This window comes from Dryobates pubescens, chromosome 17 (assembly GCF_014839835.1).
Source record: "Dryobates pubescens isolate bDryPub1 chromosome 17, bDryPub1.pri, whole genome shotgun sequence".
NCBI lineage: Eukaryota > Metazoa > Chordata > Aves > Piciformes > Picidae > Dryobates > Dryobates pubescens.
In genome coordinates this window covers 17,206,179-17,230,230 of record NC_071628.1, presented here as the reverse complement: position 1 = coordinate 17,230,230, position 24,052 = coordinate 17,206,179, and the positions used below count along the sequence as shown (strand labels likewise).

Here is a 24,052-nt window from a genome sequence, read left to right as displayed (position 1 = left end):
GAGGAAGCCCAGTAGCTAATAAATATCCTTTTCCCTGAAATTATTCTCAGAGTTCGTTGGAATTCACATGCCAGAAAGCCACTATTCTTACTATGTCATGCTTGATTAGCAACCTTTTAGGCAGAGTAACAGTAGCGTGTAAGTAAAAATGCATCTGTATCTAGCTACTGCCTATGCAATGCACACTGTATTGGGAATCAGGTTGGAAATTGTTTGCTGATGTATCAGGGAAAGAGCTGTTGGTTATATGGAGTTGTGGTGCTCTGCAGTGCTCACTTTTAAACTTTCACTATGTCTACTGTGCAGACAGTCATACTGCGAGAACATCTCAAACATATTTCACAACTTAATATCCACAGCTGTTGCAGTTGTGCAGAACATTATTCAAGAAGGCAGTATGTTGGAAAATGCATCTTTCACTCTTGTTTAGCAGCTATGCCATCAAAAAACTGCTCAGATAAGGTTCCACAGTAAAACCTCAATGTTATTTTTTTAAGTACAAACACAATAGACAAGAAGGCATAAACACATTAACAACTGAACCAAAATCAGGTTATGAATATCCAAGACTGTACAGATAATCCCTATGTGCAAATGTGCATAGTTTGTATTCTACAGCATTTCCTAGACTGTAAAAGCTACATACTTCTGGATGTTGGCCAAGTCAAGGAAAAGCGGAGAATCCCATTTTTGCAGTTAATTAAATTTGCTCACACAGCTGCATTAGCTTATTATTGCTGCATGATAACTGTCCCTGGGCTGATAGTCCTGTAATGTGAAACTGCACTCAAGAATGTAAAATGACAGGGTAAGCTAGTTTGACTGCAGGCTAGACAGCAACATGCTCTCAAATAAATGGGACAGCTGAAATTGTGAAGTTATTAAAGAACATGCTTCAGGAAAAATAAGAAATTGCCTTCCAAAACAGAGTATGTATTGATACATAAAATACTCATACATAGGCCAGTATTTCTCAGTCACTGAGTTACATATCCAGAGTCAGGAAACTGTTCAGCTGAACTACAACTGTGCTTGATCTTTACAGAGGCCTTGGGAAACGGAAGAGGTACACACGGTATTGTTTGGAAAAAGAGAGCTTTGCAGTGCCCCAGTGGTTCACCATGCAAAAAGTCAAGCATAGTCAGGCCAGTCAATAAACTCTCAATATGCACTGACAATAGACACTGCAAGTTATGTACTGTCATTATAAGAAAGAGTTGCCCTCAACTGTGCTATAATTTTTCAAATCTCATTAGCCCCCAACATGACTGTAGCTGCCTAAAAGCCTATTTTGATAGACCACAGTACACACAACTATAAAATTAGGAAGAAAGCACAAAGAGAACATCACATACTAACATTTGTTAGAATATACTAAATGACTCTTAAGAAAATAGAAATATAAAGATTTCTCTTGGTCTTGCAGAAGACAAGAAATTAAAAAAAAAAAAAAAAAACAAACAAAAAAAACCACCCACACCAAATCACCAGTAACATTTTTTCTCTTCAGTTGCTACTTCTTATTAATACAATGTCAATATTGGATTAAGTAAATATAACTACACTTCACTTATATACAAAATTAGGAGTTATTTGAAAAGTACTTGATTTCACAAGTTTAAGGGCCAAGAAACATAGGCACACCAGGAATTAAAACATATGTAATTTCCTAAACACCTATAGCTTGATATTGCAACCTATAGGTCTTAATTTTCCTTTTTTCTTTTTTTTTTTTTTTTTTTTTCCCCTCCTTAAAATCACTACCTCATGTCTGTGCTGGGCATGGTTTTTTTAATTTCTTAGAAAAATTAAGTGGAGATTGATAATTTTAACAACTTGTCTACTTAATTTTGGCAACTTAGTTTGATTTCAGAGCCCACACAGCACATTTATCTTGGATCTAACTTCAAATATGCTGAATTGCAGTGAATCCTCCATCAAATAATAATAAAACTATGAATATCAACACCAATAGGCTCATGATCATACAAGTATCAGAAAATTTAAAGGGCCAGAAGAGCGAAATTTCATGTTGACAGATGTGTATGTTTTCCAAAATGTATGTTGTAAATGTATCTAGATAACCTAGAAACCGAACAGCCTATCTACACATGTACCTAGCAACACCATCACTGTCCCCATAGGGAATTTCCCCCTGCCCTAGAAGCAATCTGAAACTCTCTCACTTCAACTTATGCTCATTGCCTCTTGTCCCTCGATGTGCTGTTGTAAATACCCTGGTATTAAGAAGAACATTAAATTAGCACAATTACAAAAAAAATCTTCAATTATCATCTCTATATTAAAAAACAGGCTGCAAAAATGTTACTTGTCCTGCTTTCTTAAGGCTTTTTTGCTATTTTGTAACAGGAAATGTGTCAACCTAGCATCAAGTAACAAAACAGCTGTCAAAGAACAGCGTACTCTTACAAATGAGGAAAAATGTATACAGCTGTCAATCACCTCTAACTTTTCTTACTAACAGGGGCTGAGATGCAGTTAAGATACCATAAATCTCTCCTCTTTGCTATTTCATTACTTTGAGCTTTCTGGGACTCAGATTTTCTCTTTTTCTCCCAAGATATTAAGGAGATCAAATATCAGCACTGTAATTCTTCAGCAACTCCATAGTTATGTTTACATTTTAATATTGTATCTAATCTGCTGGACCCAAAGTAGAATATATAAAACCCACTGTATGGTGGTGTGAGTTTCTGTATTGTTATTTTCTAACATTTTTATAATACATGCTAGAATTTTTCACTTTTCTGTTTATTTGCTCAGGAAAACAAAAAGCCTTGCTAAGGCGGTCTTAAGGTTAAAATACAGTTTTGACAAGGATGTCTTATACAAACTAAAGATCTATATGTCAAACTCATTTTGTTGTCATTCTCCAGATGCTTACAATTTGAATACATATTTCAGAGAATATGTCTGTGAGGAGAGGTTGAAGCAAGCTGGTTTTACAGGAGAAAAGACTGAGGTGGAATTTAACAGCAGTTTCACAAGTTTAAAAGAAAAAAAAGAGACTGTTACAGAAAAGAGACTGATCAATTGTTCTTAAAGTACACTAAGGGCTAAATGAGAAAGAATTGATTTATATTTGCAGTAACAGAGATTTTTGCTGGAGACTAAGACAAACTTTGTAATGCTCAAGACATTTCAACATTGGCAGAGGAGGTAGGCCATAGAATTCCCATTACAACACATTTGACAAACATGTATTAAGGTGGGCCAGGCAGAACGAACCACAGCCAAAACAGGGAGTTGGAGAGGGTAGAACAGTTAGCAGGCTGCCTAATCTACTATAACTAAGGAGGTAAATGACAGCACTTAACAGCACTAGTATCACCCAGAGTTTTCTGTCAATAAAGCACTAAAGCACCTGATTCTCTTCAGAAGTGCCTGAAACCACTGACACTTCCTACAGTTCCCCTCTCTCCTCTACAAGAGTACAAACTACTGGAAGGTTTAATTTTTGCTAACTCAGATGTTCCTGGAAGGATGAAGTTCAGTTGCACCTGAACAACTAAAAGGTACTGATATCCCAAACTATCTCTGAATTTACCCATGTACCTCAGACAAAGAGATCAAATCAACAGCAGGAATATCTTCAAGGATTATGTTTCTGCAAAATCTACAGCAGTGGTAACATCACAAATATCACATACTCAGAGACTACAGACACATGAGGACCATAGTATGAAATCTAACAATACTTTGCATCTGCAATCCATTAGCGCAAAATGATTGTAAGTGAAACACAAGCTATAGGAGAATGAATTGTGACAGCAAGGGAATTAGCTAAGAGGCAACTAGAACAATCTACCAGTAATGGTACTCTTCATTCCAATTCCAACTCCTGAAAAAATAGTGAGGATGAAAATCTCTTGGAGTGAGTGTGAAGGGAATGCATTAACAAGTATCAGGGTGGGGAAAAAAAATTACTACCTTTCCAGATGCATACACACACAGAGAAAAATTGCATGCACAAATACAGAACAGTGGCATGATTTCTGAATGGTGGGTGGAGATAAAAAACACAAGACCATTCTATCACATTCAAAACACTACAAAAATCAGTCATATGCAATGGAAAATTTAAAATTGCAGATATGCAAACTTCAACATGTAGCTATTACTGTATCCAGGGACCGTTCTCTTCTTTAAAGACCACACCACTGTGAACACAAGGAGTACAAGTACCACAAGACTGCCTAACCAGAAGCAAAAGATCTCTGTGCTGCAAGACAAACACAAGCAAGTCAACAGCAATCAAAGAAGCAACAAATTGAGTACAGTTCTGAGCTATTTTCTAAAGAGTGGGTATGTTCCAGACTCACAAACACTGCATCATAGCTTAGTCTCTCTCATTTACCCACTGTGAACCTAAAACTAATTTAATTCTAATTGCCATGGAAACAGGAGCAGAGAAAAAAAATCCCTCAGTGCCCCACAAGAACAGGACAGTAAAATTACCTATATAGTGACATAGCTACCAGAATGTATTAACTGCCTGCAATCTTTATCTCATCTTAAGCTCTAGGATGAGCCTTTTTTCTCCCCCCATCTTTGTTTCCCTATGATATCCTTATTTCACATCCATAGTTTCTTTAGGGAAGTAAACAATGATTATTATAAAATTACAGTGCACACTAAATATTTTTGTAGAAAAATGATTAATCCAAAAGGATATTTTTCCCTTCAACATACAGAGACCAAGGGCTAACAGAGTGTGTACACATACAGAAGAATAAAATAGTTCCCAATTCTGAAAAGACAAGACATCCTGTATTTTTCACTTCTCCAAGTGGTTAAGATCAAGATCTCTATCTCTACTTCACTACTATATGCAAACTATATTGTAATCAATGGATAGGAATTTAGATAAAATAAGCACAGAGCTGCTATGTCAATGACTCACAACACGTTCCTAATTCTAATCTGCTTTTTATTACACATTCACACAACACACCATTACATTATTTTATACATGCTGAAATGTAATCCGTGAGTACTAGCCATTACTGTAAGAGTATTTAAACAGGACAGAAAGTAAGCATTTTACAGCAAATCCTTTATGTGTTCAAATTTATTAGATTATCTATGAATAAACTTGAAATAAACAGACGAGGGCAGACGTAGCTCAATACATGCAGTTTCACAGGTGGAAAGCTTTAAGTCTGAAAAACATCTCTCAACATAGTGTAAGACATCACGTAAGAAGCTATTCTGGCAATTTCTGTTTCGGACAATTCTCTAAAATTAAAATGAGGCTCCCTACAGAACTTGAGCAACTTCCTTCCTCTAGAATGACCTATGAATGAATCAAAGGAACACCACTACTTCTGACAAATGTTATCGCCAAAACTACCGCATAACCAATCACTGAATATTGCATAATGTTCAAAATGAAAGCTAAATAAAGAAATTATTTTTAAAATAATTTGACTCAAGAAATTCACTGCCTCTACATGTTATTCAACATCTCTACAAAAGCTCAGATCAGCTGTGGATAGCTTATTGATCCTTTGAAGCAGGAAAGTTTTACTGAGGTAGCAGTCAAAAGCTTAATTAAAATGCAGTGAACCAAAGAAATCAGTGAAATTGGAAGCAATTTATCAAATGGTGGATCTGTATACAGGTATTGTACAGTCAAGGGTTTTTTTTCCTCTGAATACTTATTTTCCTGATCTTGATATTCAGTCCATGTGATAGACTATAAAGATTTCTGTGAGGGTATAAACCTCCAAGCCTAAATGTATACTGGATTTCCTTTCCTAAAATACTGGTGTATTTTAAATTCTTTGCAATTCCATTATTGCTTAATTTCTTCAAGGGCTGAGAATGTGAAAACTTAAGATTATCTTAACTTCAGTAACAAAAGATCCCGTTACTTTTCCAAAGTATTACCCAGCTATGAGTTCACTTTCAGCACTTTCATTTTATCTTTCAGCGACCAAAAAAAATATTATTATTATATCCATCATATTACTGTGACAAAGAAAAATGTTGTGATAAAATTCTGTAGACATTTCCTAATCTGTTTTCACAACAATCTCGACTTGTATCATTGACTCAGTACAGAATACTATTCTAGAATTGTTGTTTTCCAGTAGCGTTATGAACTCACTAATCAGATTTTTGCTGCTGGGCTCTTCCAATAATTACATGAATGAAGACTGTGATTGCTTTAGATAAGTGAAATGAGACGATGGCTCTTTCAATTACTAAGACTATTTCTCAAGGGATGAAAGATGAGGTTCATTGTAAAGTAATCTAGACATCAAGAACAACAGTATTTTCTTTTTCCACATGCAAATAAATGCAGTGCTTCTGCATACCTCCAGTGCACAGTAAACTCTAATCCTGAGCAGGAATAGTGATTCCCTCGAGACAAAAAGAAAATGTTACGGATGGATAGACTAAGGCTAGAGATAGAAAGGGACAGAACAATTATTACATGAACCTCCATCCTTAGCCTACTGACTGTTGTCATGCTTGGTAAAAGCTGTCTGCACTACTCCATTTATCACCATTTCTAGAACACTCTTCCCGGGAATGTATAACCATGACAGACTGTTAGTCACTATGTCCAGAATGGTACTTAAAGAGAGAAAGGACAAATGAGTATGTACAGGTTTAATATTGGGATGGTTAGATACCTTCCAAACACCCTGGCAATCCCAGCATTCTAAAGATTAATTTTCTGTCTCTGGCATCATATATCTAACCTAGTAATTTCTGAAGTTATTTTTCTCAAAGGATCCCACTATTCTAGAAAGTATATTCAAGATAATTTATTACTATTAATTAGCAGAATTAGTTTATGTGAAGCCTACAATGTTCCCCTTGCTTGGACTCCAAATTGCTGCTCATATTAAAACAACTAGTATTAACAATAAGTCTTCGTGACTAACATGCACGTTAAGGTTAGGCTATTAAATAAAACAAGAAACTATTTAAATGGCAGGTAGCCATTTAAAGACATTAGTAAGATTCATTCCAAAGACTACACTTCAAAATCATCAAGTTTATGTGATACAGCCTCTTCCCTGACAAGATAACAGACAATCAGTGGCAGCTTAGCAGGATTTAAAGATACAAATGCATATAACTTTCCCTGAAGCTAGGTCTTTTGTTGTTGTTAGTATTATCACCCACCCCGAGTTTTCCTAGCTGAATAGCTAGTACAAACCACCAATCATCCCTGACCTTCAGAAGAACTAAGTCCCATGTCAAAAAATTGATACAATAATGTAATTTTTGTTGCTCTGGAGGTACAGTGCAGTAACTACCTCCAGAGCTCAAGTAATACATTTTAAATATTATGTCTTTTGTTGTAAATTACTGCATTTTTTAAGGGCAAATTCAGAGCCCACAGAATGTGAACCAAACCATTTTAGAGCCTGATGCTTATCATTTACTAAGGGTGTAGGCAGTAACTCCTCAGCTCTCCGCTGCTATCCCACCTAATGCCTCTCAACAACCACCTAAAGAGAGTAATTAAAACCAAACACTCATCTATCCATTGGCTTCATTACTCAGATGTTTCTCATTCCTGTCAATTGTTACACTGCCTTCTTGGACGCCTGCTTCAAACTTCGTGCATTTTACAAGATCTCCAGCAAACTTCATAAGGTAATAGAATCTAGTAACTATAGGTGTGCATTACAAACAAAGCTCAGATATTTCAGAATACTAATACAAACATGCACTCTCATGAAAACAAAATGTTTTGTACTATCTTACGGCTATCACTACACACATACAAGTAAGAAAGGATTGATTATAACTCTTGCTTTGTAGAGTAGTGTTAGGAAATAGAGTAAAATTACTCTCATCTCCAATTAACTAGTTCAGAATCTAAATCTTTCAGTTTGGTTTTACCTCAAAATACTCTGAAGACTGAAAGCTGACTCACTCTTCCTCTATTCAGCAGTTACCTTTTCAACTTGATATAGCTCTATATGCTAACTCCCACCTGCAGTTTTATTTCATCTTCCTTCCAGAAAAGCCTCACTGAGAACAGTTTTTCCTTTCTTCCTAGTTACTCCTCCCATCTCTGTACCTGCACCTATACAAATACATGGATATAAACCAGAAACACAACATACTCTAAGTATTCCACTGCTTTCCCTCATTTAAAAAGTGCTATAAAAAGCTATGCATTTCAAATATATAAATATATTTATATGTTTGTAATACATGTAGAGCTATGTAGTCAGTATGATCAATTTCTACCTGTAAATTTTACAAGAGAAAATTATTAACAAAAGCTTTATATTTAAGAAAGAATAACATGTGGGCTCTCAACCACAACTGCTTTCTTAAATAATTTGGTTTCTTCTAAATTTACTAATCAAGAAGCATGAGAAAGAACAAATTCATCTACTCTTTTGATATTTATAATCTAAAAAATATTGCATGACTTTTAAGTTTTCAATTTTCCTGTCCATCCCCCTGTAAGTTTGTCAGGTACATTTTTCAATGCAATGTCCTTGGTTTTTCCCAGGGTTTGTTTTTTTGGGGGTTTTGGTTGTTGTTGCTGTTTGTTGGTTTTTTAATTCATAAACATCACACTTATTTTCTTTTATAAACCAAACTGCAGAATCCACCCACAATCCAAGTCATTCTGGGGTTTTACTTAGTTTTTGAAGACAGTACTAGAAAAAAATAACATGAATAACATGCTATGGATTAATGCACTGGGTAATTCAGAATATCTCTTCCCCAGAGACAACAGGAAATTTCTGTATTATCTCACTGAAACAAGACGCGCTTGACACTGATACCATGCAGAAATACACTGGTTTGATTTGGTACATCTATGACTAGAGAATGTTTCTCAACACCTACCCTCCAAAAGCAAATCCTATTTCGACCAGTTTTCTGCTGAGACAAATCAGGAAGTATCTTCACCTGGTCCTCTTCAGCCTGGATGCCACAGAATGGAAATGTAGGTGCCAAAAGCAGCCAGTAGCAACTGCAGCACTTTTCACTGAGTTCCCTGCTCTTGATGCCCAGGGGCCTAAACTCCCAACACTTAGAGCCTGTTAGCAGCAAATTGTGTGAATTAAATCATGTTTATACACAGTCAAAACAGACTGGGAAAAAAAAAAAAAGCAATGTGTTTAGTAGATTTCAGAGCATTACCTCTATTCTTAATTATAATACTCATTGATTATTATTGAAGACTGAAAATACATTATTTTAGACATGCTGCACACAAGGCTTAAGATGTTCATTGTCTGACAATCCCAAAGACTGACTTTTGTATAAATCTATTTCTAATTGGTTTGGAAAGGAATAGCAAAAGAGACTTGGATAAGTAGAAAACAGTCTATTACTCCAACAACACAAACCATCCATGAAGTTCTACAATGCTGCCACAAGAAAATGAGTTTTCAATGACATCCCATTATGTAATGAAAGTCATCAAGCTCACAGAAGACACTGCACATTATTGGAATGAGCAGGCTAACAGAAGCTGTGGTCGCAACAAAGCTCTTTGATAGCATGCTGACATGGACTTGCAGCTTTGGACTACAGAAAAACTTAACACCATAGCTGTTTTCTAGTGACATCTGATATATGACATGACCTCAAAATTCAAGACAAACATTAAGCAAGAATTAAAAAACAGCCACTACTTTATTCCAGAAATGTGTTCCCAGGGGTTAAATACAGTAATTCCACATCAGAAAACACTTGGACCGGCAAAAACTGCAGCTCCTTACTGTATCATTAGTGGCTAAATAAAAGTTACACTACACTAGATACACCTGTATTATCATGGTGGAAAGAAGCAAAAATCCAGAAAACAGGATTCACTTGCAATGTTAAGTATGTTTGCTTAACAGTGCGTAGAGATTAACTGGCATTAGGTATAACCTTTACTGATGAATCCACCGCTGTGACCAAAAATTACAGTCTAAATGAATTTCACAGAGTACAGTCATTCCCATACGGGCATTAAGGCTGAGCAGCATTAGTTTCTCACTGTAATAAAAACCAGTTTAATTCAGCTTAGTTAGATTGTGCAAATAAAGTCTTGTGCGTCATATTTACAGCTCCCATGTTATTTACAGGGGAAATGTCTTCGTTCATCACCAATGGTACTGTGTTCAGAGAAACTGGGAAGAGAATCAACTTAAGTTAGGTCTAGATTAAGATGTCTTCATTTATATTAAGGGATTTTTCAGTTCCTTGCTCTAGTAATGTGACTTTAACTTACTTGATAACTCAGTTGCAGAAACCTAGAAATATCTTAAGTATCTCCTGAAAAACGACAATAATTTCATATAATATGAAATGGATCAAGCTCAAATATGACCATTTTCTAACTTCACTGCATACTGTCAAATGCCTTCATTTAAACTCTGCAGGGTCAGTGGCAAAGAAAACTGAGTACACAGCACATCAAATTTGATTACATTTCAAAGACTGACAGGGCCCCTTTGGTTAGTTCTATTTGTCTCTGCCCACAAAAAATTCACAAAGTTGTTTTGAAATTAACATCCCAGTAAGATTCTCACACTCTTGTTGCTTGTGTTACTGCAGCCTGGCTGACTTCAGACTCAACAGAAGAGTAACATACTGACTTTCCTTAAAAAAATAAAACACCACCAAAAAAAAAAAACAACCCACCAAGCCATGTCCCTACTAAAGTTGTCTGGAATATTTTATTCATTAAGACAGCATAAACTTCAATTGAGACAGACTAATACTTACTTGCAGGAGACTGAAGGCTACCACATTTTACACACAGCTGGAGGGGGTGGGGGTTGGGGGGTGGATAATCAACCAAGGCAGGAATATAAACCTCTGGGATTTTCAAAATAAACCTGAGAATTTTAGCTTCTACTTCAAAGAAACTTCAGCATTTAGACACTATCCAAATTAGATGGTTGTCAAAATCCAAATCAGAAGAGAATGGTGTTCTAGGAGAAAAGGCATCCTTTGTCCTTTTAGGAAATACACCTCAATTTAGTAAAGTTAAGCTTAGAACAGGCTGGCAGCTGTGCATGATCTGTTGCTAGAACTATCTTCCCATGTTAACTGTCCAGAGTTACTATCTGAGAAGCAAAAGTTTTAAGCTGCAGAATGCTGAGATGAATCTTTTCAAACACTGCTCTGAGGGCCAGCAGCTTTTCTGTGAACATCCTGATAGTTGATAGGAAAACAATGACAACAATGCTTGTCCTGACATAAATCCTTTAGGTATCAAAGCACTTAACAGAGAAAGCCTGATTTCTTGTAATATCAGACTGAAGACTTGTCCTGGCTTGAGTTGAATCTGCTGCTGATATTCAATACCATGCTGCTGTCATGCCAGCTTCCAAAGCGCTGTCTGGAGCAAAGTATTATGGGGCTTGAATTTCAGATTGTAACATGAAAGGCTTCTTGTTCCAGTTGCTGTTTTCAGTTTCTGTATTTGAGGTGGTGTCCTCTGCTGGGCTGGGGGGCAGAATGGGCTGGCATCGGTCGTTAGCCTACTATGGAGAAGCAGCAGCAGAAGCCAAGGTAATTGGGCATTCTATTATGTCATTTATAGTAAAAACTTTTTAATCTCAACCTGGAAGGTTTTTTGTGTGTTACCTTCCATCACTTCTGTGTTGGGGGGTAACAGGGTGTGTTAAACCAGCAAAAGATTACACTGAAACTTGCCGATTGACTCCAAAGTGAAATTCACAACTTGAGCTAATCTCAAACACCTAGCTAGCAGCAGATACAAAGAAAAATCAGCCTCAATACTCAAATGCTGTCAAGGAGGATTCTCTTGAGTTACTGCTATTGATTTGTAGCAATATATCACAGAATCACATAATACATTCAGGCTGATGCTAAACCGTGTCCCTAAGTGCTAGGTCCATGTGCTAGTTAAACACCTCCACAGACAGTGCCCTGAGCAGGCCATTCCAATGTCTGATAACCCTTTCAGTGAAGAAATATTTCCTAATATCCAGCCTGAACCTCCCCTGGTGCAGCTTGAAACCATTTTCTCTAGTCCTGTCACTTGACACCAAGGAGATGTTAGCCCCCTCCAACCTTTCTTCAGGTAGTTGTGGAGAACTATGAGGTCTCCCCTCAGCCTCCTCTTCTCCAGATGGAACAACTCCAGCTCCCTCAGATGTTCCTCATAGGTCATGTGCTCCAGAGCCTTCATGAACCTTGTTGCCCTTCTCTGGACACTCCAGCACCTCAATGTCCCTCTTGTAGTGAGGGGTCCAGTTCTTTTACTGCTAACACACTTACTAAAGCATTTTTTATTATCTTTAATGACACTGGCCAGACTGATTTCTAGTTGAAGTTTGGCCTAATTTTCTCCCTACACATTCTTGCAAGAGTCTTGTACTATTCCAGAGTTGCCCACTCCTTCTTCCATAGCTAGTAGACTTTCTGTTTCTTCCTGAGTTCAACCCAAAGCTCTCTACTTAGCCAGGCCAGATCATTATCTGATGCATGGGGACAATTTGTTCCTGTGCCGTGAAGATTTCCCTCTTAATAAATGTCCCCTGTCCTTCAGGACTACCTCCCAGGGCATGCCATCAACCAGTCTCCTAAACAAGTCAAACTCTGCCCTCCAAAAGGCCAATGATGATATTTTACTCCCCTTGTAACTTCACTAAGGATTGAACACACCACCAGGTTGTGGTCACTTGATCCAAGATGTCCACCAACCTTTACATCGCTTACTAGTCCCTCTCTACAAGCAGCAGAGCTAGTAGAGAGCCATCCTGTATTGGCTCATTCACTGTCTGTGTTAGGTCCAAGAACCTCTGAGACTGCTTCTTGTCTGCCATATTGTATTTCCAGCAGACATCTGGTAAATTGAAGTCCCTCACAAGAACAACAGCTACTAATTCTGAGACCTTCCCCAGGCACCTATAAAACACTTCATCAACCGCATCGTCCTGGTTGGGTGGTCTATAACAGACCCCCATCATGACATCTGCCTTGTTGGCCTTTCCTCTGATTCTTACCCACAACCCTTCAACCCTCTCATCACTGTCATTGTCACACTTGAGAGACAGCCCTCCCTGACATACAGCGCCACCCCACCTGCGCTTTGGAAGAATAAAAGAGAAAATAAACCCTGATGAGCATTTTCTGCCTTGCTGAACTGCCAAGGAGTGGGTATTGGCTCTGGAGGCTGATCTCAGCAGGTCTGCACCTCTGTGTGGTGTTTCATGGAGTCTTTGATTATGGGGTATATAAGATATGGGCATCTTCACTAGGAAAGATTCTCCACAAGGTAATTTGTAACACAAATTATATCCCATCTTGTATCACAGAAAACACAACACTGCAAAAAACAACGACTACAGAACGTAATTAATTTTAGACATTTTCCTTTAATTATTCACATTTCAAAAGGGAGGAATACTTGAAACCTAAATGAACCTTAACTTACGGAAGTTCCAACTACAGGAAAAACAATGGAAAGAGCACTCAGTCAGAAATGTACTGTTCTAACTAAAATCAAAGATACCATTTCCCATTTCAGGCTTAAAATACCAATCAAATAACATTACATCACAGAATATTGTTATATGATTCTCCTCTGAGTCTTCATTTATTTGAAAAGTCTGTAATGCACATTTGTTAATATTTATTCAAGAATTTAGAGGCTTCTTTCACAGCAGTGAAGGGGATCCTTTTAGCAGACTAATTCAGTAATTTAGCAATGCTGATTCCTAGAATCCCTCAAATCTCTATCTATTACCACAAGTATCCAAATATGATCCCAAATCTCAATTACTTCATTCTAATTGTCCAGTAAGAAGAAGCAATATCACTTTATTTGATTTAGAAATTCATTATTTATAAAAGACTGTCCAACTGCAGGCAGTCCCCACCACCACCCATGGTTTCCATTTCATTTTACAAGGAAATAAAGCAAATTTCACAGTATCACAGTATCACAAAGGTTGGAAGAGACCTTGAGGATCATAGAGTCCAACCTGCCACCACAGACCTCATGACTTTGCCAAGAAAGATTACCACTGTATACAATTATCTTATGAATGCTTGCAAAAACTACCCCTGTTATCACACACATATATGGGAGGGGGTGGAAAGGAATCCTTTAATTTATTCCATGTTACTTTTAACAAAGGGGAAAAAAAATATCAATTTTTTGATTGATTTCAGTCTAACTTACAGTCTCAACCAAATGAATCTCTCAGAAGTCTTTTCTCTAGGGAACACAAGTGACAACCAAAGGTAGAAAGTGAACCCATGCACAACTACAATATTATTTTCATAATTAAACATCAAAACAAGGAACCTAACTGATACTTCTAGGGAAAGTATTTCTACACAAAATAAAACCAAACCAACAAACCCCCCCAAAAAAAACCAAATAAACAAAAATCAAGACCAAATATAAAACTAGAACAGTTTACATGTGAGAGCAATTTCTGAGCTCAGGGCAGTTAAAATGAAGCTGTTCATCTAATCAAAAACCTGATGATGATTTTATGTGAAGTTATATACAACTACTTTTATATTTCTTTCAGATTTAAAAGACTGCAGAATCTATAGAGAGCAGAGATCCTACATCTTGGCAACATCTCAGCACCAGAAGACATGTAACTCTTTAAATACATTACTCTGAGAAATTTTTTCCTCTAAAACTCATCTTTCTTTATACAGCATACTCACTAGGTCATAGGGAAATTATCTCCGTGCAGACAGAATGAAACATAACAATTGTAAAGCAATCTGTGAATCAATTTTTAAAAGCTCCTCCAGCTTGCATCTTTAAATGAGTATGAAACTATGGACAAATGAGCTTAAATATAGTGTATGGGTGAATATGTTTAACTCGGTATTTAGTTTTTGCTAAATGCATTTTGGAGACCTGACAAGTGCTAAATTGCCAGTCCAAATGACTCACTTTACAAGAGCAAATGACCAAAGTATGAGTGACATTGAGCCAAAGTAGTACACCTGGAATATGTCAGCCCTGATGAAACACCCTGACAGAGTTCTGAGTACTGGTGGAAGACTAAGATATTTAAAATAGCTCAACAGTGCACAGTCACTGTAAAAGACTAAATACATTCCACAGCAGTCCAAACTGGTTGCAGCCACTTGAGCCCCTGTTGAGCCAAATCCAAGATGAAGAGCATCCATGCAAGTTTGCTGCCATTGTTATACTATACCAGCCAAGCAACCTCAGCACTCCTCACAGTTGCAGGACTAGATGCAAGATTAGCCTAGATGATGAGATCAGAATAGCAAAGACCAAACAAAATATAATTTTGCTGATTCTGGCAGCAAAGAGATCTGCAAAGAGACCTGGTACACACAGAAACAAGGAACTGTAATTGAAATTCATTTTGATCTCTAGGATGACATGGACATCAATCACAGCAGCTACTTCATTAAATACTCCTTACAGAAGCAGCAAGAAAGGAACTGAATAGTAAAGAATCATAGAATCAGTCAGGGTTGGAAGGGACCACAAGGATCATCTAGTTCCAACCCCCCTGCCCATCAGGAACAAAAAGACAATGATATCCAGCATTCAGTCAGTACTAACATGGATCAAGAATTCTTTTCATTCTCTCAATAAATAATTCTAGTAAAAAAATATTCAATTACTCTTTTAAAATGACACTTTTGTTTCCTGAAGTAGAACAAAAAATAAATCATGATATTCTCACCCATTTTTACATTTCAAAATATAAAGGAACTTTCATCTATATATTCTCATCACATTTTCTTCCTATCCACTGTAAAAGCATTCCCAGACAGTATAGATTCCCCTTAACACACAGCATAAAACCTTAGTTTAACCTTGCACTGGCAAAAAAAAGTATCACATACCATAATACCATATAGGTTTCTCCATAGGGTTATGAGCAGTCAGACAATTAATGACTAAAGGCACCACTTAAGCTATAGGAATGTCTAATGACATGGGGGGGGGGGGGGGGGGGGGGAATAGACAAAATTACTGAGACAAAATTCAAAGAAAACCAAAATTTGAAATCCTGGATTTTTTTAGCAAATAGCAGGTTTCCCAATTCTGAAGAACACAATTCTTTGTCACTTAAGTAGGCCATTTTACTTTCCCATGCCTTGGGCCCTCTGTAAATTAAGACAACTCTTTAGTAATTCACTATAATGATGCAAAACTTAATGAGCCTGCAGTAAATTTATGAAGCGCCTTGAGCACCTTACACAGTATGTCATATTTTGGTTTTAATATATTGTAGTAAGTTCTACTTTACTTTTTCAAAATCATTTCAGAAAAACCTTTATAGATTAAAAATTCATCCCAACTAGAGTGATCTAAAACTCTTCCTAACCTGCATTCTGTCATCCCTCATAGGGAGAGTGCCAGAAAAATTTCATGGTGAGATGAACCCTCTCTCACGCTCTACTATGTTTTCATTACCTTCACATAACACTAATAATTGCTTTGAAGAACAGAAAACTTTAGCCATCCACTCGTAAACAGAGTCAAGGATGAGAGATGGAGGATACTTCAGTTTTTCAGTCTTTGTTTTCCAGCAAGACCTCAAACTAACTTGTTTTAGAAATTTCAAGATAGCTTTCTAGGAAGTAGTACCACCAAATATTAGTTAGGTATTAGATGAGTCATCCCCAGAACACAGTAAAACAGCAGATAGCAAAATTGCTATTTCTTTCCATAACAAGAAGAAAAAGAGACAGTAACTCTCCTGCCTCCCCACTCTAACCTAGCAGACTTCTTATCCTACTTCCCATCTTACAAGAAATGGATATCAGCACCAGTAGTAGAATTGTGGATTACCAAGACAGGAAGTATACAGGGCTGTCATTTAACAGTGGGGTTTGATTTTTCAGGGGTAACTTTGCACTTGATTAGTTTCCAAACATGAAAATTAGTTAAAAGCAGGTAACTGCTTAAACAGGGAGATCTGCAGTAACAGGGACTGGGGAAACAGGATACGAAAAACAGGTCAGAGTGGTCAAGTCATAAGACTTCAATGGTTAAAGTCACAAAAGTGTCATTAAACACTAGGACCCAATTAAAAATCATCATTAAAACTAAAAGCAATGTTGCCACATATTAATATAAATGCAGTCAAATAACTCAAACTTTTCTAGCAAACAGCAAAAACTTAATGTACTTTAAATATAAAAATAACTAACAAAATCCAAAACATTCTGATGTGTATCTGGAAATTTGACATGAAAGCTAAGCTATGTCTTATGCAGGCATAATTTGCAAAACTTCAGAAAATATCCCTGAATGATCAGTTAACCTAGGGAGAAGCAGCAGTCTTAGTGCAGGAAATATAACAAACTACTTTTGATTCCACTAGGATAATGAATCTTTGTGTCTACAGATCTTAAAAATAACAAAAAATAGTTGATTTTCCATTTTTCTGCAGTATCTTACAGGGTGGGTTATAATTTTCCAGAAAAGCTGAAATTATAGTTTTCAGTTAACTAGTTAACACATTACTAATAAAGTCTGAATTGAATCACATTCAAATTGTCCAAGATTATGTGACTGACTCAAGACTTTGGAGATGTACAATCTGGTATAGAATCTGCTGTCTAGGCTTCAAGTTTAGAAAACAGCAGAAGAACGTAATCATTCCGAAACACACACATTAAATACACAGGACTATCATCCTAATTAAAACATATTCAGGAAAGCAAATAAGGTTCAAATCACTGTAAATCTAAGCTTAATCATTTCAGCCTTCCAGTACCATAACTCTAAGCCAAATAGTTCAAAAGAACTTCTGTAAAAAAAATCCAAACTAATTAGACAACAAACTTTCAAGGTTGCATGCTTCAGATTATTAAGTGAAAGCACAAAACAACCGCTCTTTTTGGAGTATTCCCAGATGAACATTTATATTGACAGGTTTACTTGAAAAGCCAATTAAACTAAAAACTCGTGAGTTGAACAACGCTGCACACGCTGAATGCTGCTGATCTTCACTCCAATTTAGACAATTAAAGCAGCAGAGATGACATCTTGCAGTTGCTGAGATCTCCCAGCTATGGCTTTCACTGTGGAGGTAGCTAGTGACTGAGAACTTTAAAAAGCATATATAACCTCACACTGGTACATTAGATAGGAAACAGATGGCCTGTGATGACACACTGAATAACAAAATCCAACTTAGAAACTTTGTGTCATTTGTGTAAAATCTGCATAAAGTTTAATTTCCTTCATTTGAAAGCTTTATGAAAAATGTTTCGTGTTTTTAAACTCAATACAGTTAAAGAACAGAGTATGTGAATAGCTCTGAGACAGCTATAAGACAACACAGAACTGGAAAAAGAGATGTGGAAAGGAATAACGTAACTACTTTCAGAATAATATGTAGGAAACAGATTAACTTTCTCTTTAAATTATTTTAGAACTGCAGAACTCACATTGTATTAAGAATACTCTTGGGTTTACTATTTTAAAGAGGCAATTAAGGATAGGACAAAACTTTCCGGACAAAAATAAAGGGTTTTCTTGAAAACAAGCATATTTAAAAAAATGTGTTTTGCTATACTTTCATACAGCTTCTAACATCAACACATATATCTCTTTTTTATTGGAATTAATGTGCATAGCATTTTACAGTTAAATTATCTGGATCCAGCGTAACAGAAAAAAAAAAAATACACCCACCCCAAAATTTTAAGGACAACAATAAAACTGCACTGGCTTCTGTATGTATTGAGTTAACCTTACTGCATACAAGGATACTGAGATGAAACCTTGAGTAAATTATTTTTTTTTAAATAGTTTCCAAACATCATGATCAAGCCATTTTAAATCTAAAGAGACTAATACGTGCGAGGAAAAAAAAAAAAAGTGCTGTCAATATGGTTCTCAGGCGATTAAACCCCATTGCCACATATATTCACATATTTCAAGGGCATTACTATGCTAAACCTACAATCTATCATAGTGTTCAAGCAGTACACATAAAGTAACAGAAATCATCAAATACTTGTCCATGCATCCCATGCATATTTGTTTCTATTATTAGAAGTTTTGCCACCAAGATAAACAGCTAATGAAGCTATGAAGCACTTGGCAATTTTCCTGAAAATTGAAGAGTTGTTTCCTCAGTGGTAAATCTTGGAAGGGAGAAAAAAAAAAAAGAGATAGTGGTGAATGAGGTCACAAAAACGGAGTTTCTCAAAGAAAACTGCTTGCCTTTCATTATGCTTTAGGCAGCATAATGAAAGAGGCGCTGGAAGGTGAAGGTGGTTAGCACCATAACAAAAATGAACTACTGAAACTCACGGTGTAGCTACCATTCAAACAGGGCTAAAGATTCTACACACTCAGTATTACCTAAGTATTATGCAATTGCTCTACTATGCTACCATTATTTTCTGTGATACTTTGTACAAAAGGAGTAAACCTAGCAAATCTCTTTATGGAATGAACAACTCCATGACAAAATTAATTGCATTGTATCAAAAGGTATACGCATGCAGCTCTGAAATGTCTGAACTAGTCTGGATACAATTAGTTCTGCAGTGTCTCACACAACTGAAAGATACCAAATTAATTAGAAAACATACTATCATGATGTGCAATATAAAGTTAACGCTATCACTCTCCTTCCACATAACAAATCAAAATTTGCAAGAAACCAGATAGTTTTAGCCTGTTAGATTTAGATTTATTACAGTATATAACCAGAAAATCTCTTAGATTTTAGTAAAATCCATGAAGAAGTACTTAAAACACCAAGATGCAATAGAATAAAAGAATAAATCATATTTCATGTTTACTGATACCTATTCTTTAAATTTCCTTATCATTTACTCAATGCTCAAGAAAACAAATCTCTAATCTGGAATTACATTTCTTAGTAGAAAATCTGTAAAGAAAACAACAAACCACACAAGCAGACTGAATCTCACAGCTCTATCGAAACTGATTTTTTCATGAGCACACACTATTTTAACAGACACATAGAGTGTTTGCAGGAGGAGGTGTGGCTACAAACCAGAGGATTCTTCTACTGAACAGCAATCCTACACAAACCAGAGCCATCATTATTAAGCAGATCCTTTCATTCCTACAGTTTAACACAGGCCGATAAATATTTTTTCTTTACAACAAGGCTAAGTAAAATCATGCAACAGCTAAAACCAGTACCCAGACACTGGCAAAATAAATTGAAGTCTGACATACAGCATAATGTCCTTTAAGTGGAATATGCAATCAGCCTGTGATGTTTGTAAGATCTGAAGAATACTCCCATCATAATCCCAAGAACACCGATTTCCAAAGTCTTCCTGAAATCTAGCAAATAATTCTCAAACCACTAACAACCATTTGTAGTCTGATGGCTTTTAATGTCCAGGATTTCAGGATGCAGATGACATTAGTGGCCTATGGAGGTTTTCGGTTTTCAAAGAAATCCTAGTAATTTACATCCAACCTCTCAAAGAACATTAACATAGCTATCTCATTGTAAACTCAAATTTTAGAACAGTCACCGTTTTTACAGACTTTGAAACAGACAAAATCTCAGCTCAGAAAGAGAACCTGTTAATTTTCTGATTCATCCATTGTGAATATATTAGTAATGCAGTAAAATAGCTCCTTCTGTTCACAGACATATGCCAAAGCACTCTCTTCACACCACAGGAACCAGCACGTAACCTTCAGTCACCCAGAACAATTAGCAGAGCTTCATAGTGAGCATTTTAATTTTCTGTCTTCATTGTATAGAATATAAAAACCACATCTCAAAATAAGAATCGGCAGCCCCAGCAGTTATGACTTTTCTAGAATTATTGACAGTTTTTCACCAGCTATGTGGTAGTTGTTGGCAAAGCTCCAGTAGGCAGTTTTTTGCTAAATGGAGTGTGCATCTCAGGGTGGTTTTGTCTGGTTTGCTCCACGCTGCAGAATAACCAGCACCTTTTTTCCCTAGGAGAAAAAGCCAAGCGAGAGGGCAGTGCTGGCCATCTACCATGACAAATCAGACAGGAGTAACAGACAAGCACAGAAAAGGTTTCACAAGTGGGGAAGGAAGCCACAGGACACTTAGCCTGGAACAGATGAGTACAATCCTCTTGTTAGAAGATGAAGTTTGGGAAAAGAAAAAGAAAGTCTGAGATATTTAAATGAAAGTCAGTTGAGATGATGAGACAAGTTGGAGTAAGTGGGGATATGGATGACAGGAAATATAAGACTACTGAGAGAAGAGCACCACGACAGACTGGAAAAATCAAAAGCAGCAGGTCTGATGCCTTCCACAGCCATATATATAAATGCTTATCCTCCCACAAAAGACTGTTATTTGCTCTCTCCTGCACACTAAATACTTTTGACATAAAAATAGAAGACTTTTGACTGGAAAATTATTAAATATTACAGAATCATTGGATGTTAGGGTTTGGACGGGACCTCCAGAGATGATTGAGTCCAGCAACCCTGCCAAAGCAGAATCACCTAGGGCAGGCTGCACAGGAACACATCAAGGTGGGTTTTGAAAGACTCAGGAGTAGGAGACTCCACAACCTCTCTGAGCAGCCTTTTCCAGCGCTCCATCACCCTCACGGTAAAGAAGTGTCTCCTCATGTTGAGCTAGAACTTCCTTGTTCTGCTCATACTCATTGTTCCTTATCCCATCACTAGGCACCACCAAAAAGAGACTGGCACCTTCATCTTGACACCTACCCCTGAGGTATTTATAGACATATAATAATATAGCTATTTATATGCAAAGTCATTTTCTTCTATAGGTTGAGTTAAAAACATGAGTTGCACAGCACCAGCTTCCAACTTACAAAGCTAGCTAGGAAGGGTTATGTAAACATAAGAGGAAGTACAGAGGCACAACAACAGAAAAAATGAAAACAGAAAATGTGCTAGTATTCGTAACTGGCAGATTTACAAACATGAAATATCCCACATATTTGTTAACATTGAGTCATTTCAATGACAGCTGTTGCACCTTCTGCTGAGGGTAGCTCTAATGAACTAGTAAGTCATACTATTAGAGGGTAGCAAGAGGATCATGAAAGGACTGAACTAGAAAGACAAACCTGGCTAAAACTAAAAAAAAGGACATGCGAGACTTGTTCTAGCAACACAAAGTAAAAATATGAGTTCATTAGCTAAAAAGAAATCTTCTTTCATTAAAAACTCTCTAATCTTTTCTATAAAAGATTAGATTTTTCAAAAAATTTCCTTATGACTCGACTGGGCCCCTCCGTTTAGGAAGGATGTTGACTTGCTGGAACAAGTCCAGAGAAGGGTAACAAAGCTGGGGAGGGCTTTGGAACACAAGCCCTATGAGGAGAGGCTGAGCAAGCTGGGGTTGCTTAGCCTGGAGAAGAGGAAACTCAGGGGTGACCTTATTGCTCTCTACAACTACCTTAAGGGAGGTTGTAGAAAGGTGGAGGTTGGTCTCTTCTCCCAGGCAACCACCACCAGAACATGAGGACACAGTCTCAGGCTGCACCAGGGGAGGTTTAGGCTGGATGTTAGGAAGAAGTTCTATACAGAGAGAGTGATTGCCCATTGGAATGGGCTGCCCGGGGAGGTGGTGGAGTCACCATCATTGGAGGTGTTCAGGCAGAGACTTGATAGGGTGCTTGGTTGCATGGTTTAGTTACTAGGTGGGTTGGATTAATTGATAGGTTGGACACGATGATCTTGAAGGTCTTTTCCAACCTGGTCTAGTCTAGTCTGGTCTATATTTAACACTATTAACAAATCCAGGGTAGGAACACCAATCAGAATTAAAAAAAATTATTCCAGTCCTTCCACTAAGCAGAGAAATGCACAAAACACCACGGAGCAGTACAAACAACATCTGCATCTCTAGCTACCACCTGTCCATGGCACTGAAAGAAACTGTTAAGCAAGATTAGTACAGGGATTATCTACAGCTTACTAGAACACCATAGTCATAAGAAGCATCTAGACCAAAAAGTACTCCAGGACAGTAGAAAGAGAGCTGTAGAGCACTGTTTGCTTGGTGAGGTTTCAGGGTTTTGCTTGTTTTTCTGTGATGGGGCTGGGATTTTGTTGTTATTGTAGGGTTTTGCAGATTTTTTTTTTATTGTGGTTTTTTTTTTGTTTGGTTTGTTGGTTTTTAAAAGACATTGTCATGGTTTAACCCCAGATAGCAAGTAAACACCATGAAGCCATTCCCTCACTCCCCTCCTGTTCCAAGTGGGATGAAGAGGAGAACTGAACAAGAAATTAAAATATGTTTAGATAAGAACAGTTTGTTAAAATAAAATCTAATAATTATAGTGGAAAGGAAGATAACAAAAAAGAGAGAAAAATAAAACCCAAGAAAGGCAAGTAATGCACAGTGCAATTGCTCACCACTCACTGACCAATGCCTGAGCAGCAATTACACCACCACCTCACTCAACTAACGCATTTCTGTACAGAGCATCCTATGGTATAGAGCATCTCATTGGCTAGCTCGGGTCAGCTCTCCTGGCCATGGTCCGTCCCAGCTACCTCTGCACCTGCTTGCTGGCAGAACATGGGAAACTGAAAAATTCTGGCCTTAGGATCAATGCTGTTTAGCAAGACCTCAACCTTCAGCATGTTGCCAACATTATTCTCACACTAATTATGGATAAAATTAACTCTATCCAGCCAAAATTAGAACATACACAGGCCAACCTCTAGTCCAAGACCATGGATTAATACCCATTTGCAATTAGACAGCATGAGAAACACTGCTGGAGTATACTCTACAGGGTTTAGTGATAATCCAAAAGGAATCCCCTTCTCATGCTTAGAGAACTCCACAAGGTGGAAGTGTGGAAACCACTGCATAATTCATTTCAAAAGTGCATTTCTGAACCAATACATTACTGTGGATGCACACTGAGATAACCATTCAGGCATGACCTCAAGTTGGGAAACACACTGCTAGAATAGCCTAAGAGCCTTGATAAATTAAAATCAAGTACTTCAAAGAGGAAATTAAAAGACAGTTGCAAATTATTAAGTTCTAACACTGTTGAAATGTAACACATGCAAGAAGAGATTAATTCTTCAGTATGTAAGAGGCCCTAACTGACAGAGTAA

At 37.1% G+C, this 24,052-nt stretch overlaps 1 protein-coding gene across 3 annotated transcripts in view; it reads right to left on the bottom strand.

Annotated features, from left to right (window-relative positions):
- Window positions 1–24,052, bottom strand: part of ENTREP2 (endosomal transmembrane epsin interactor 2) — a 101,430-nt gene that overhangs the window by 63,396 nt on the left and 13,982 nt on the right. The window lies entirely within an intron of this gene.